General features: G+C 42.5%; 1 protein-coding gene across 4 annotated transcripts in view; it reads left to right on the top strand.

Annotated features, from left to right (window-relative positions):
- The window catches only part of TMEM178A (transmembrane protein 178A), a 273,146-nt gene that overhangs the window by 203,717 nt on the left and 56,664 nt on the right, over positions 1 to 12,765 (top strand). The window lies entirely within an intron of this gene.

Here is a 12,765-nt window from a genome sequence, read left to right as displayed (position 1 = left end):
AGGTCACAGATGTGGCTCAGATTCTGCGTTGCTATGGTTGTTGTGTAGGCTGGCAGCTGTAGCTCCAATTTGACCTCTAGCTTGGGAACCTCCATATGATGTGGGTGGGGCCCTAGAAAGCAAAAAAAAAAAAAAAAAAAAAAAAGTTTTATTTATTTTAGTCAACAGATCTATCATGGCCCTAGCCATCTTGGCTTGAATCTCTAGCATTTGTGTCTGACTCTTTTTATCCCCTTAAGTTGACTTATTCACTATCTTTATTCATAATGTTTCTGGCATCTCTTTCTTTGCTTCCAAGGCTGCGCTCATGATTCTTGTCACCCAGGCCTGAGCAATCTGAAGTCCTTCCCAGTGCTCACTTCATGACCACTGCCAGATTACTTCCTAACCTCTCTGCTTCCATCATGTCATTCTTCTTTTCTTCGGTAGTTAAGATCTTAGTGTTGGTTAAACCCTCTACTGTCTGAATCTAATGACTATTTCCAAATTTATCATAAACTTTTCATCACAAACACTCCAAAACACTCCATTCTAGCCAGACCAAGGTGGACACTATCCCACAGACATACTTTGTTCATAACTATCTTTGGGTTCGCCTGGTTTTCCATTCCTGAAATATTATCTCCCTCTCCACCAATTTACTCTCATAGACCTTTCAAAGCTCAAGTCCCATTTTCCCCATCAATACTTCTTTGGCCATCTCCATTTTTAAGTTTTCTCCTTCCTCTGAACACATTCACATTTGCAGAGCATGTTGTAAATCAGCAGAGAACTTCCATAAGTTCCAATCATCCACCTACCCATCTTCCCATGACTGTCACCATGTCCTGAATTCTTTCCACTGGTACTATGGGTGAACTCTCCTCTTAGCTACCAGATCTCTTCCCTCTTGCCCATTCGCTGACTTCACTCCAACATTTCTGCTTCTTTTCTGCATCCGTTTCCCCATCACCCCCAGATCATTTCCATCTGTATATAAGCATGCTGTTATCTTTTCATCTTCAAGAAAACAAACCCTCTTTTAATCCAACTGCCACTTCTAAATATTACTCATTTTTTCTCCTTCTCTTTACAGCAAAATTCCTTGAAAAGTGATCTCCACTGCTCTAACTTCTCTCTTCCTATTCTGTCTTGAATGCATTCCAGTCAAGCTTACATCCCCAACACTCTGCTGAAAATGCTCTTATTAAGGTCGCCAAAGATTTCCACTTGGCTAACTCCAATGCTCAAGTCTCATCTTTCATCGTGCTTGACCTATCAGAAACGTTGAGACCTTAATGACTCTCTCCTATTTGAAACACTTTCTTCTCTTGGCTTCTCAGACTCTACCCTCTCCTCTCTCTCTGGTCACACCCTTCCATTCTCTTTTGCTGGTTCCTACGCATCCCCCAGATCTCAAATTACAGCAGTTTCCCATGTCTTAGTCCTTGGCCCTCTTTTCTTTCTGTCAACACTCACTCCCTGGATGATGTCATCTAATCTCATGGTTAAGGTACTATCTTTATGTGGATCCTGTGGCTCCCAAATTTATATCTTTAGCCTGAAATCCTTCCCTGAACCCTAGATGTGTATATCTAGTTGCTCACTCAGCATCTTAGATACCTAACAGGCATTCCAACTTAGTGCATCCCAAACCTATCTCCTGAGAGTGTTACTGTTCTAACTTACCCTTTCCATAGCTGCCTCATGTTCATCGATGACAATTCCACATAGTCCCTTCCTCTCTCTCTCAGCACACATTGTGTGCACTAGCAAATCCTGCTGACACTATCTTCAATACCCATCTGGAATCCATCCACTTACTGCCACTCCACTGTCATCACCTGGTCTAAAACACTTTCATTTCTCTATAACGATAGAAATAACAGCTAAGAGTGCAGTCATTGCATGCAGGCTTCAATCCTGGCTCTGCCATTTACTAAGAATATGACTTTGGGCAAGTTACTTACCCTTTCTGTGCTCCAGTTTTCTCATTTGCAAAATAAGAATATTGATGGTGATGATGATGATAAATGATTATTACAAGGATTAAATGAAAAAACATATAAAGTGCTTAGAACAATGCCTGGTAAATAGTATGCGATCAAGGAATGTCAGTTATGTACTATCGTTCTATAAATCCATAAACCTCCATGACTAAGAGGTGGCAAACAGTAGGCAAGAAGACCAGGGAAACCATGGAAATGGCCGTTCTTCTAAGCATAAGCCATTCAAACCATTAAATACCTAAACCTACACTGAACCAGCCTGGGAAATAATTGTTCCAGCCCATTCTGACCTGTGCTTACTGCTTATCTTGGGCAGTTTTTACCTACAAATTTATAGAATAATAGCACGTAGCTAACATCTCTTGACCATGCACTCTTCGTTATTGTCATCTCTTTTTCTTTTGTCTTGAGAACACTTTCTGTAGCTTCTCTTCTCCAAATCTCTTTTCAGATCCCAGGAACCCCAGACAACCTCAGTCCCGATCCTGGCTCTATTTTGGGTTGCCCTTCCCAGTCAGGATTCTATATCTAGTTTGCTGTCACTGCTATCCAAATATAACCTTTAAAAAGGTGTTCTATAAACCCAGTTAACAATACTGCTGTGAGAGCCATTTTCAATTCTCATTTTATTGACACAAAGCACCTGGGCTTCTTTGCAAAGTGATTGGTAGGGAAAAGGGTAGATTGCTGAGTGAGCATGGAAAAAGCTCACTAATTAAAACTACACACACAATGTTCAGGGCAAAAAGAGCCAGGCAGATTTCAGGGGGAAAAAATTGAGAAATGAAAGAATTTCCCTAAATATTTAGAAAGTCCTGAAGTTGGGATTCAACTTCAAGGTCTACAACTTCAAGGATCTCTTTTGGCTAACCTCCAGGATTCTTTGGAGAAAATCCTTCTCTGTTGTGTTTTTGTTTCCACGGGTCTCATAAGGGCACATGGTGGCCTGGCTGGAAAACACTAAGCAACATCTCCCCTACTGTCAGCCCCCTTCCTGACTTGCCACTCACATTGTCCAAGGCTCTCGATCACATGCTGACTACAGACACGGAATAAATTAGGCAGATGGAACTCATACATCAAAGCCACCTACTTGGACTCCTTTTTGGCCATTGGTGCATTTGCTCTCTCTCTTTTTAAATCAGCCTCATAAATCTGACCCTGACAAGGTCCTACCTCTTCATCCCAATAGTGAGATGGTAATTTGTCCTCAATCTTTCATCTGCTTCTCCACTTGAGTGACCATCAGTGCCACGTGGCACCCATTCAGTACAGGGGCTCAGGTGCGACTGTGGGGAGTTGTGGGCCAAGTCTTGCCAAACTGGTTACTCCTTCCAAAAGAACTGGATGGATCTCCAAGCACTGTGTATGTGGATGACAGCCCTCCACAGTGCCTGATGAAATGCTGGCATGCTGAGAGCTGCAAGGAACATGACACATTGTTACGCATCCTTTTCTTCTTCTTCTTCTTTTTTTTTTTTTTTGGTCTTTTTGTCTTTTTAGGGCCGCATTGTGGCATATGGAGGTTCCCAGGCTAGGGGTCGAATTGGAGCTGTAGCTGCCGGCCTACACCACAGCCACAGCAACGCCAGACCCAAGCCATGTCTGTGACCTACAGTACAGCTCATGGCAACACTTGATCCTTAACCCATTGAGCGAGGCCAGGCATTGAACCTCCGTCCTGGATACTAGTCAGATTGTCTCTGCTGAGCCACTATGGGAGCTTCTGTTATATATTCTTAGGTATTCTTCCAAGTATCTGATTCATGGTAGCTCTTCACATACTGGCTAATGATTACCCAAATTCAAATAATTTTTCAAGAGGCTTATCCAAGTCAAGAATTGAAGGAAGGAGTTTCCATTGTGGCTCAGTGGGTTAAGAACCTGACATAGCATAGCCTCTGTAAGGATTCAAGTTCCATCCCTGGCCTGGCTCAGTGGATTAAGGATCTGGCATTGCCACAAGCTGTGGTGTAGATTGCAGATGCAGCTTGGATCCAGGGTTGCTGCGAGTGTGGCACAGGCAGGCAGCTGCATCTATGATTTGACCCTTAGCCCGGAAACTTCCATATGCAGCAGATGCAGCTCTTAAAAAAAAAAAAGAAAAAGAAAAAAGAAAAAAAAGAATTGAAGGAAGAAGAAAGCGTTGTCTAGGGTGGTGCCATTGCTCTCTCAGGTGGGGGCAGGGGCAGATGCCTCCAGACCTGCATTGAAGTCATCATTTTCAGGGACACGACTCAGTCTTTATCTCCTGGTCTTGAGGATGTACATCAGGAAGGTCGACTTAGGTTATGTGGGCAAAGTTTGGATTTCCCATCCTTTATGGAGAGCTGCCTTCTGGCTTCCAGGGGCCGCATCTTGGCTGGGTCTTGAGTCCTTCCTGTGTCTTTGCCTTTTTCTCTCCGCCCTTCTTAGAAGAGGCTGTCTCTTTTTCTTCTCTCATCCAGATGCTGTTTACTGCTGGCTTAATGGCCCCCTGTCCTCTCTGGCTTCCCCAGCCCCTTGCATGGGGAGGGAACCTCCAGGTTCTCCCTCTATTTCCCTCATATGATTTGAATCCATAAAAACAGGCAGTCATTTTCTACAGAGGCCTTTCTGTCTAGTCCATTTAGAGACCTTGAGAAATGGAGATACCTTATCGGACTCTGGCAGCTTATTTTGGCTATTCACAAAACACCCTTTATGGGCTCGTAATAAAATAGCCAATCGCAAGCACATAATGTTTTCTTGTACTTTTGAACGCCCATCATTCCACCAATACTACAGACGATTTATGTTTGTGGGAGCCTTAAGGTAAACCTCCAGGCTTTTCAATGGGGCACAGTTCTTAGGAGGATGTTCTGTAATGCACAGGATCATGGCCAGCAGATGTGAGCTGCCAACGGATATTATTGTTGGGGGTGGTAAGTAATAACAATCACAACAGCTGCTGTACACAGGGACACTTGTTACATGTCAGCCTTGACATTCACTGTGCTGCTAATGCTTTATTTCTTCATGTGTTCCATTCTCATAGCAGCTATAAGATGGATATTATTACTTTGATCCTCATTTTACAGATGAGGAAACTGAGGCTTGGAGAGGCTAAGTAAATCCTGCTCCCCACAAGAAAAGGGAACCCTCCTGCACTGCTGCTGGCAATGTAAATTGGTACAATCACTGTGGAAAACAGTATGGAGATACCTTAGAAAACTATACATAGAACTACCATATGACCCAGTAACACCACTCTTGGTCATATATTCAGACAAAACTTTCTTTGAAAATGACACATGCACCCTCATGTTCATTGCAGCACTATTCACAATAACCAAGACATGGAAACAACCTAAATGTCCTTCGACAGATGATTGGATTAAGAAGATGTGGTATATATACACAATGGAATACTACTCAGTTATAAAAAAGAACAAAATAATGCCACTTGCAGTAACATGGATGGAACTAGAGACTCATACTAAATGAAGTAAGTCAGAAAGAGAAAGACAAATACCATATGATATCACATATCTGGAATCTAATATATGGCACAAATGAAACTTTCCACAGAAAAGAAACTCATGGACATGGAGAACAGACTTGCAGTTGCCAAGGGGGAGGGGGAGGGAGTGGGAGGGACTGGGAATTTGGGGTTAATAGATGCAAACTATTGCCTTTGGAATGGATAAATAATGGGATCCTGCTGTATAGCACTGGGAAGTACGTCTGGTCACTTGCGATGGAGCATGATAATGTGAGAAGAAAGAATGTATACATGTATGTGTGACTGGGTCACCTCACTGCGCAGTAGAAAATTGACAGTACACTTGGAGTTCCCATCGTGGCTCAGTGGTTAACAACTCCAACTAGGAACCATGAGGTCTTGGGTTCGATCCCTGGCCTCGCTCAGTGGGTTAAGGATCCAGCATTGCTGTGAGTTCTGGTGTAGGTCACAGGAAGATCTTGGATCCCGAGTTTCTGTGGCTCTGGCATAGGCCGGCAGCAACAGCTCTGATTAGACCCCTAGCCTGGTAACCTCCATATGCTACAGGTGCGGCCCTAGAAAAGACAAAAACACCAAAAAATAAAAAAAAATAAATAAAAAAATTAAAAAAATCCTGCTTCCCACAAGATAATCCCATAGAATTTGAATCCAAGTCCCTCTGACCCCACAGCCCGAACTCTATATTGTCTTGTTGCTGTGTCATCAAAGCATATAATTAGACTCTCCTATTTTGGCTTTGGGGACATGCATTTTCTCAATTTCCTTTCTATCTTCCTTCCTGGTCCTCTCTGTGGCTCTTCCTCCCCTCATGGAACTTTTAAAGTCTCCAACATCTTAGAGCCTGTCTTGGCCTGAACCTCCTAGTTTTTCTAGCTACATTCTCCCCTAAGCAATCTCATCTACTCCTGTGAATTTAAATATAAACATGCATTTAACACCTATCTGCTGACATCTCTAAGATCTAAATCTTCCTTCCAGACTGCTGCCTTTACTCTCAGATTCATACCTCTGATTGAGATTTCTAAATGGCATCTCCAACTTAACCTGCCCCAAACAATTTTTTACTTCCTTCCCAAGAATGTTCCACACCTAAGTACATGATACCCCACCATTCAAACACTCAAACCAGAAATGTGGGCCTGCTTCCTGATTTCTCCTTTTCCTCATCTGGACTCACAGATATTCCATGAGTTCAACCTTGAACCACTTCTCTTTCTCCACTGCTATCTCTTTAGTCTAAGCTACTAATAGCCCTTGTCTAAACTATTGCCATAGTCTCCTGACTCGTTTCTCTGCTTTCATATTTGCCATCCCTAGTCCCAATTCATTTTTCACTTATTCGTCTGTGGCATTGACAATATGAATCAACTCATGCCCCCTCCTCCTTAAAACTCTCCAAAGTTTTTCTTTGACCGAAGTCCAGACTCCCCAGAATGCCCTTCAAGGCCACACATGAATGGGCTGTAGACTGACTTTGCTATTGAATCTCCAGCTACAGTGGTATCTCTCCAGTTCCTCAGTGATAAAAAGCTCTTTCATGCATCAGGACCTTTGCACTGGCAGTTCCCTCTGCCTAGGATGCCCTCTCCTTGGCTTATAGGTGCTCAGTAGATGTTAACTGAACGAATGAGGGTGGTAGATTGCCTCTCCTACTTGAATAAGATGTATAAGTAATATGAAAAAATCATGCCATTAAGAACTTCTTTAGCTATTTGTATTTATGGCATTTAAATGATGTGGGCTTACTACAATTAGATTATGGGTTTTCTTTCTTTTTTTTTTTTTTTTTTTTTTTTTTTTGGCTTTTTAGGGCTGCACCTGTGGCATATGGAGGTTCCCAGGCTAGGGGTCTAATCGGAGCTGTAGCCGCTGGCCTACGCCAGAGCCACAGCAACACCAGATCTGAGCCATGTCTGCGACCTACACCACAGCCCACGGCAACACTGGATCCTTAGCACACTGATCGAGGCCAGGGATCGAACGTGCAGCCTCATGGTTCCCAGTCAGATTCGTTTCTGCTGCACCACAAGGGGGAACCCCTAGATGACGGGTTTTCTGAAGCACGTTTCTGTGTTTACATGGATGGAGTAAACATAACATGGATGGTGGGAGGAAACATAATTAGTATGCAGTAATTAGGACTCATTAATCCTAAGAGGTAGATATTGATATCCCTGTTTTTCAGAACTTGTGATTCAGAGAGGTTGTGTGACTGGTAAGGATGAGCAGGTAAGGAGCAGTGGGCTGGAATTTACAGGTGATCTGACTCCAGTGCCCTGTGTTATCCTGGTGCCTTTACATAGACAGACACAACTGAGAGAGAGCTTTGAAAGTAAGAAAAAGGAGAGAGATGCCTGGAAACACTGGCTTTTTTGTTCACCTAGGCAGTTTCACAGGCTGCTGTGAATCAGAGAAACTGGATATCTTCGTTATGTCCAGCTGCCTTGGTTGTCAGACATGGCCCGGATGAGTTGAATTAGCCCTCAACTTAGAAACCTACAGATAAGGCAGGGAATCCAGTTAGGTATGGCAATTAATGAGCTTCCATCTGCTAAAACATCACACTGTGAGTGGGACTTAACATGGTTATGGGTTTTCTTTGAACGTGGGTTTTTTTTTTTTTTTTCCCACCATATGTGCTTAAAGGCTCCAAAAAGGAAACAGCTTAATCCAGAAATGTGAAAAAGAATGGTGACATTCCATGGTGTGTCAGTGAAATGAGAAACTTATCAGGCACTGTCTATTTTGGGTCTTTGTGGTATTTTCTGGTTCCAGGCTTCTACTTAGTGACAGAATGGTCAGATGAATTACCACATGCGTGGGGTAGAGAGAAGCCCCATGGTAGGTGCTGCTTCTAAAATTTACTTTTGGCTTTGCCCTGGACTAAATTGACACATATACAGAAAATACCCTGCTTCTTCCCAGGCCTCGCTCACATAGCATCTAGTCTCCTTGGCTTTACCACATTCTTGGAAATCGGCCTCTCTGTACCATGTTTCCCTGTTGAATTTTGTCTGCATCTCTGTGATGGCACTCAGCCCAGGCATCCCTCTTTACAACCCCTTGCATCTCCCTCTCTCCTTCCTCTCCTAACCCAAGACTCCCTGAGGGCACAGGCCACGGTTTTTCTCATCTTCGCTTAACCCAGTGGGACCCAGCACAAGAACTTCACATTGGAAGTGCTCAATAAATGCTGTCAAACTAAAATAAAATTGTTGTAGGGGAACAGTTTAGAATATGACGTTAATATGAGGTACCTCAATGATTTGCATAAATAACATATTGTAGATCGACATCATTGACTCCATCCTCATGTTCAAGACTGGAAAAATGTTAGCGAGTACCAAGAATAAACCCCTGCTCTTTATGAAATCCGGTGTGTGGTTTTGGTTGAACTGCATAATCTAAATCCTGTGGAATCTAAATGTTTGAAATGAGGAAAGATACTGCTTTTAGTGGCAGCACTGGGGCAAAATGGTGAATGCCTTTTAGGGTATTCGTGGTTAGCATGGTTAGCTTAGGACAGGTATGTCAATAAATCATTGCCAAAGCTCTGTGATAATTGGAGACCTCTCTCTCTCTCTCTCTGTGTGTATACTTTTTTTGTAAGAAAATATTTACTTAAGAAATTTCTGACCGTAGAGAGAAATACAATGAATGTCACAAAGCACCTAGATATTGTGATAAGTGTATTTGGAGAAGGCAAAAGTGTTTTGTTTTCTAAATATTTAAACATAGCCAACACATCAGATGGGATGTTTAAATGCTAGGGGAATACTCAGAGTAACACAGAAGGGCTGTAGAGTAATATGGAGGAGAATTTGCTGTAACCTAGGGAGGAGAGTTATGCTGAAGCAGAGCATCATGAAAACAATGTTTGAGGAAGATGCATGTGGCAGCAGTGTCCAGGATAACTTCAGGAAGAGCTGCCCATGAATCCAGCTATCCTGAAATCATTCAGGCCAAGGAGGGCACTGGGAATAATAATCCAGATGTGAGGTGACAGAGGCACAGTGACAGCAATGGTTGAAACACAGAGGAAAGTTAGGTTACAAAGAGTTCCAGGAGGAATCCCTACCACTTTGTGAATGCAATAGATAATTCTAAAATATTGAGTCTGAGTCACTTGATTGATGAGTCCATGCAAGAAAGAGAGAGAAGAGAGGAGGGCTGTGGGGCCATAGGGAAATATAAGAGTGGACCTTTGGACACACTGAATTTTACAATACAGTGAGACATCCGGGTGGAAATTCTCTCACTCCATCCCTATCATTTTAGCACAGTGTTATTCTGCAAGGGAGATACTGGTGATATCAAATCTGGAGATGGCAAAGAGAAATTGAGGACAAGTGAACAAGCTAAGTTTGAAAACGTGGAGGGCAGAGTACCACCACAGCTGATACATGCCTCAGTGTTCTGACTGGATTTGATCCCCTGTCATCTTGACTCCCTGCCAGGTGGAATGCCCTTGTACAGTGACTGTATTCTGCCTTAGACTTTTGTTTTGTTTTGTTTTGTCTTTTTAGGGACACTCCTGCCGCATATGGAGGTAGTCAGGCTAGGGGTCAAATCAGAATGGTAGCTCCTGGCCTACACCACAGCTACTGCAATGCCAGATCTTCAATGCTGGATCCTAACCACCCCCACCTCCTTTATTTTTATTTTTTTAATGATTTTTGTTTTTTTCCATTATAGTTGGTTTACAGCTTTCTGTGAATTTCTACCTACAGCAAAGTGACCCAGTCTCTCTCTCTCTCTCACACACACACACATATGTATATGTACATTCTTTTTCTCACATTATCCTCCATCATGTTCCATCACAAGTGACTAGATACAGTTCCCTGTGCAATCCAGCAGGATCTCATTGTTTATCCACTCCACATGCAATTGGTTGCACCTATTAACCCCAGATTCCCGGTCTATTCCACTCCCACCTCCCTCCCTTGGCAACCACAAGTCTGTTTTCCAAGTCCCAAGTCCATGAGTTTCTTTTCTGTGGAAAGGTTCATTTGTGCCATATATTAGATTTCAGATATTAGTGATATCATATGGTATTTGTCCTTATCTTTCTGACTTACTTCACTTAGTATGAGAGTCTCTAGTTCCATCAAAGTGGCCACAAATGGCTTAGACTTCTGCTTCTCCTCTGCAAGTATTTAGCTTGTGGTCAGGGGTTAGAACATGTCAACCTTATGCTTTCAAAATGTAGGGAAGCATTCTTCTTTGACAGTGGCCTCAAATATGGAAGCCTCCAAATCTGTCAGGTAGCTACATAAATCAGAGTTATATTCTGATCATAATGCCGGTGTTTCTGATCTATTCCTCTGGGTAAAGTTGAACTCATCTTTGGAGAGCTAACTCACTAGTTACTGTCTCTAAGTGGCCTTCCCAACTCCCCAGGCAGTTAGTCTTTTCATTGTCTATGTTCTCACACACTTTGTTCCAATTTCTACCAGAGTGCATAGAAAAATCTATGCGTCTGTCTCTTGCCACTCGACTGAGAGCATCCTGAAGATGGGAGCCATGTATTCCTCTTTGTATTTCCTACTCCCCTACCAGAGAGGGGCTAGTGGGTGATATTTCACTGTTGGAACTATCCAAAACAGAAATTTTACAAACATGGATGAAGCAATACACAGTTGCTGTAGCAAAACCTGTGCACACATCATATGTCACATGGCTGCTGATGCCGTTAATGCTGCACCAGCAGAGGCAGAGCTCTCATTACATGCTGCTGGCCCATATTTGTAATGTGTGACATTTTTTATGAAACACTGTCAAGGGTAATCCATCATATAGTAACCTTTAGATTATATGCTGAGACTGGTCTTAAACATAGTCATAAATGAACTTCAAGGATAATGCTACTTTTCTGAGATGGGTATGATCAAAGGGTTCTGGCTAGGAAAATGGAGCAGAACATTTTTTTCTTCTAAGTTAAACAGATGTGCCTGGAAAAGAGCTTTCCTTTTGTTGGCTCCAGTTGAGGACATGGTTGTGGTATGAATATGATCAGGTGACTCTGAAATCTGGCGGAATGTTTATTGCTTGTAGTACATCAGTGTTTGAAAAGAGGGTGAAGAGTTGCTAAAGGTTTGACCACCCTTGGGACTTGCAAGTTCTGTAATCTCAAGAGGCATTTTTAAAAATGGAGGGACACGTAGCAACTTAAGCGAATTTCATCTGTCAACTGTGGGCTCAACAGTTAAAGATATTCTCTCTGTGTATCCATAAAGCTTTAGGATTTTACACATATTATAGAGTATAAATAAAAGAAAGCTTCTAAGTCTCATCATTTTTGTGTAAATCTAGATAAGACTCCTTTGATGAGCTTAGCGTTTCCTGTTAAGGAAAAGCTTATAGGTGAGAGGAACACTAAAATTATAATTATTTGTCTTCCTTAATTAGACTGGAGCTCACCATAGATCTTGCTGAAGCTGTGAGAAAATCCAAGTAATAATTCACATTGTCGGGTCAGCAGAAATGCACATGGGGTTCCACGATGACTGTAAGATTTGCTTAAGTGATCTATCTGAACTGAGAAGCTCAGAAAGGTACTCTCTGAAGGTGCTGAGTACAAACAGCAATGAAAATAAATCCCAGCAAGATTCTTATACCACCTTTACAGACGTCACTTCAGAGGAAATATATGTCACATTAATATCAGTTGATGGGGGCACTAATTAATAAGTCCCATTAAATCGTGGAGTAATGACATTTAGCATCTAATGAATGCCTTATAATCTTTAGATCATTAATATTTCATCGTATAAGAACACAAGCATTGGCATCCTGGGCTTTCACAGCACGGTTCTCTGTCTGTGATGTGGCCCCTAGGGCGTTAAGTGGCACAAGGGTATTGGTCCTCTGTGGTGAGACGCCACAACACAAGCGATTAACTCTTTCAGGACCCTGCGTCCTCACGTTTCCTCATTTTAGAAAATGTGAATCCGCCTCCCATTCTCAGAATTAACATCTGTGACCGCCTGAGTACCATGGAAAACAGAAGCAAGCTGAGATGTTGACTTTGTTGTGCAGTATTGCGTCGTCGCTGTCGACCCTGCCAGCCCAGGCAAGAAACTCGCATTGGAGGGGAAAAAAAAAATCATTCCTTTGATTTATTACTAAGGATTTTCTTTATTCAAGGGCAACGATCACCTCACAGAGCAGGTGCCATTGCAAGGGCTTATTGATCCTATGCATTTCTAGAAATTCCAGGAGGTGGTCAACGAAGAAGTCCACCTCCCAGCAGGCTGAAGTGAAGTAGGAGAAAAATCTCTGGCCATTGGT

The sequence above is a fragment of the Sus scrofa genome, chromosome 3 (assembly GCF_000003025.6).
Source record: "Sus scrofa isolate TJ Tabasco breed Duroc chromosome 3, Sscrofa11.1, whole genome shotgun sequence".
NCBI classification, from domain to species: Eukaryota; Metazoa; Chordata; class Mammalia; order Artiodactyla; family Suidae; genus Sus; species Sus scrofa.
Note: the sequence above shows the minus strand (reverse complement) of the source record. Positions and strands in the feature narration are given on the sequence as shown.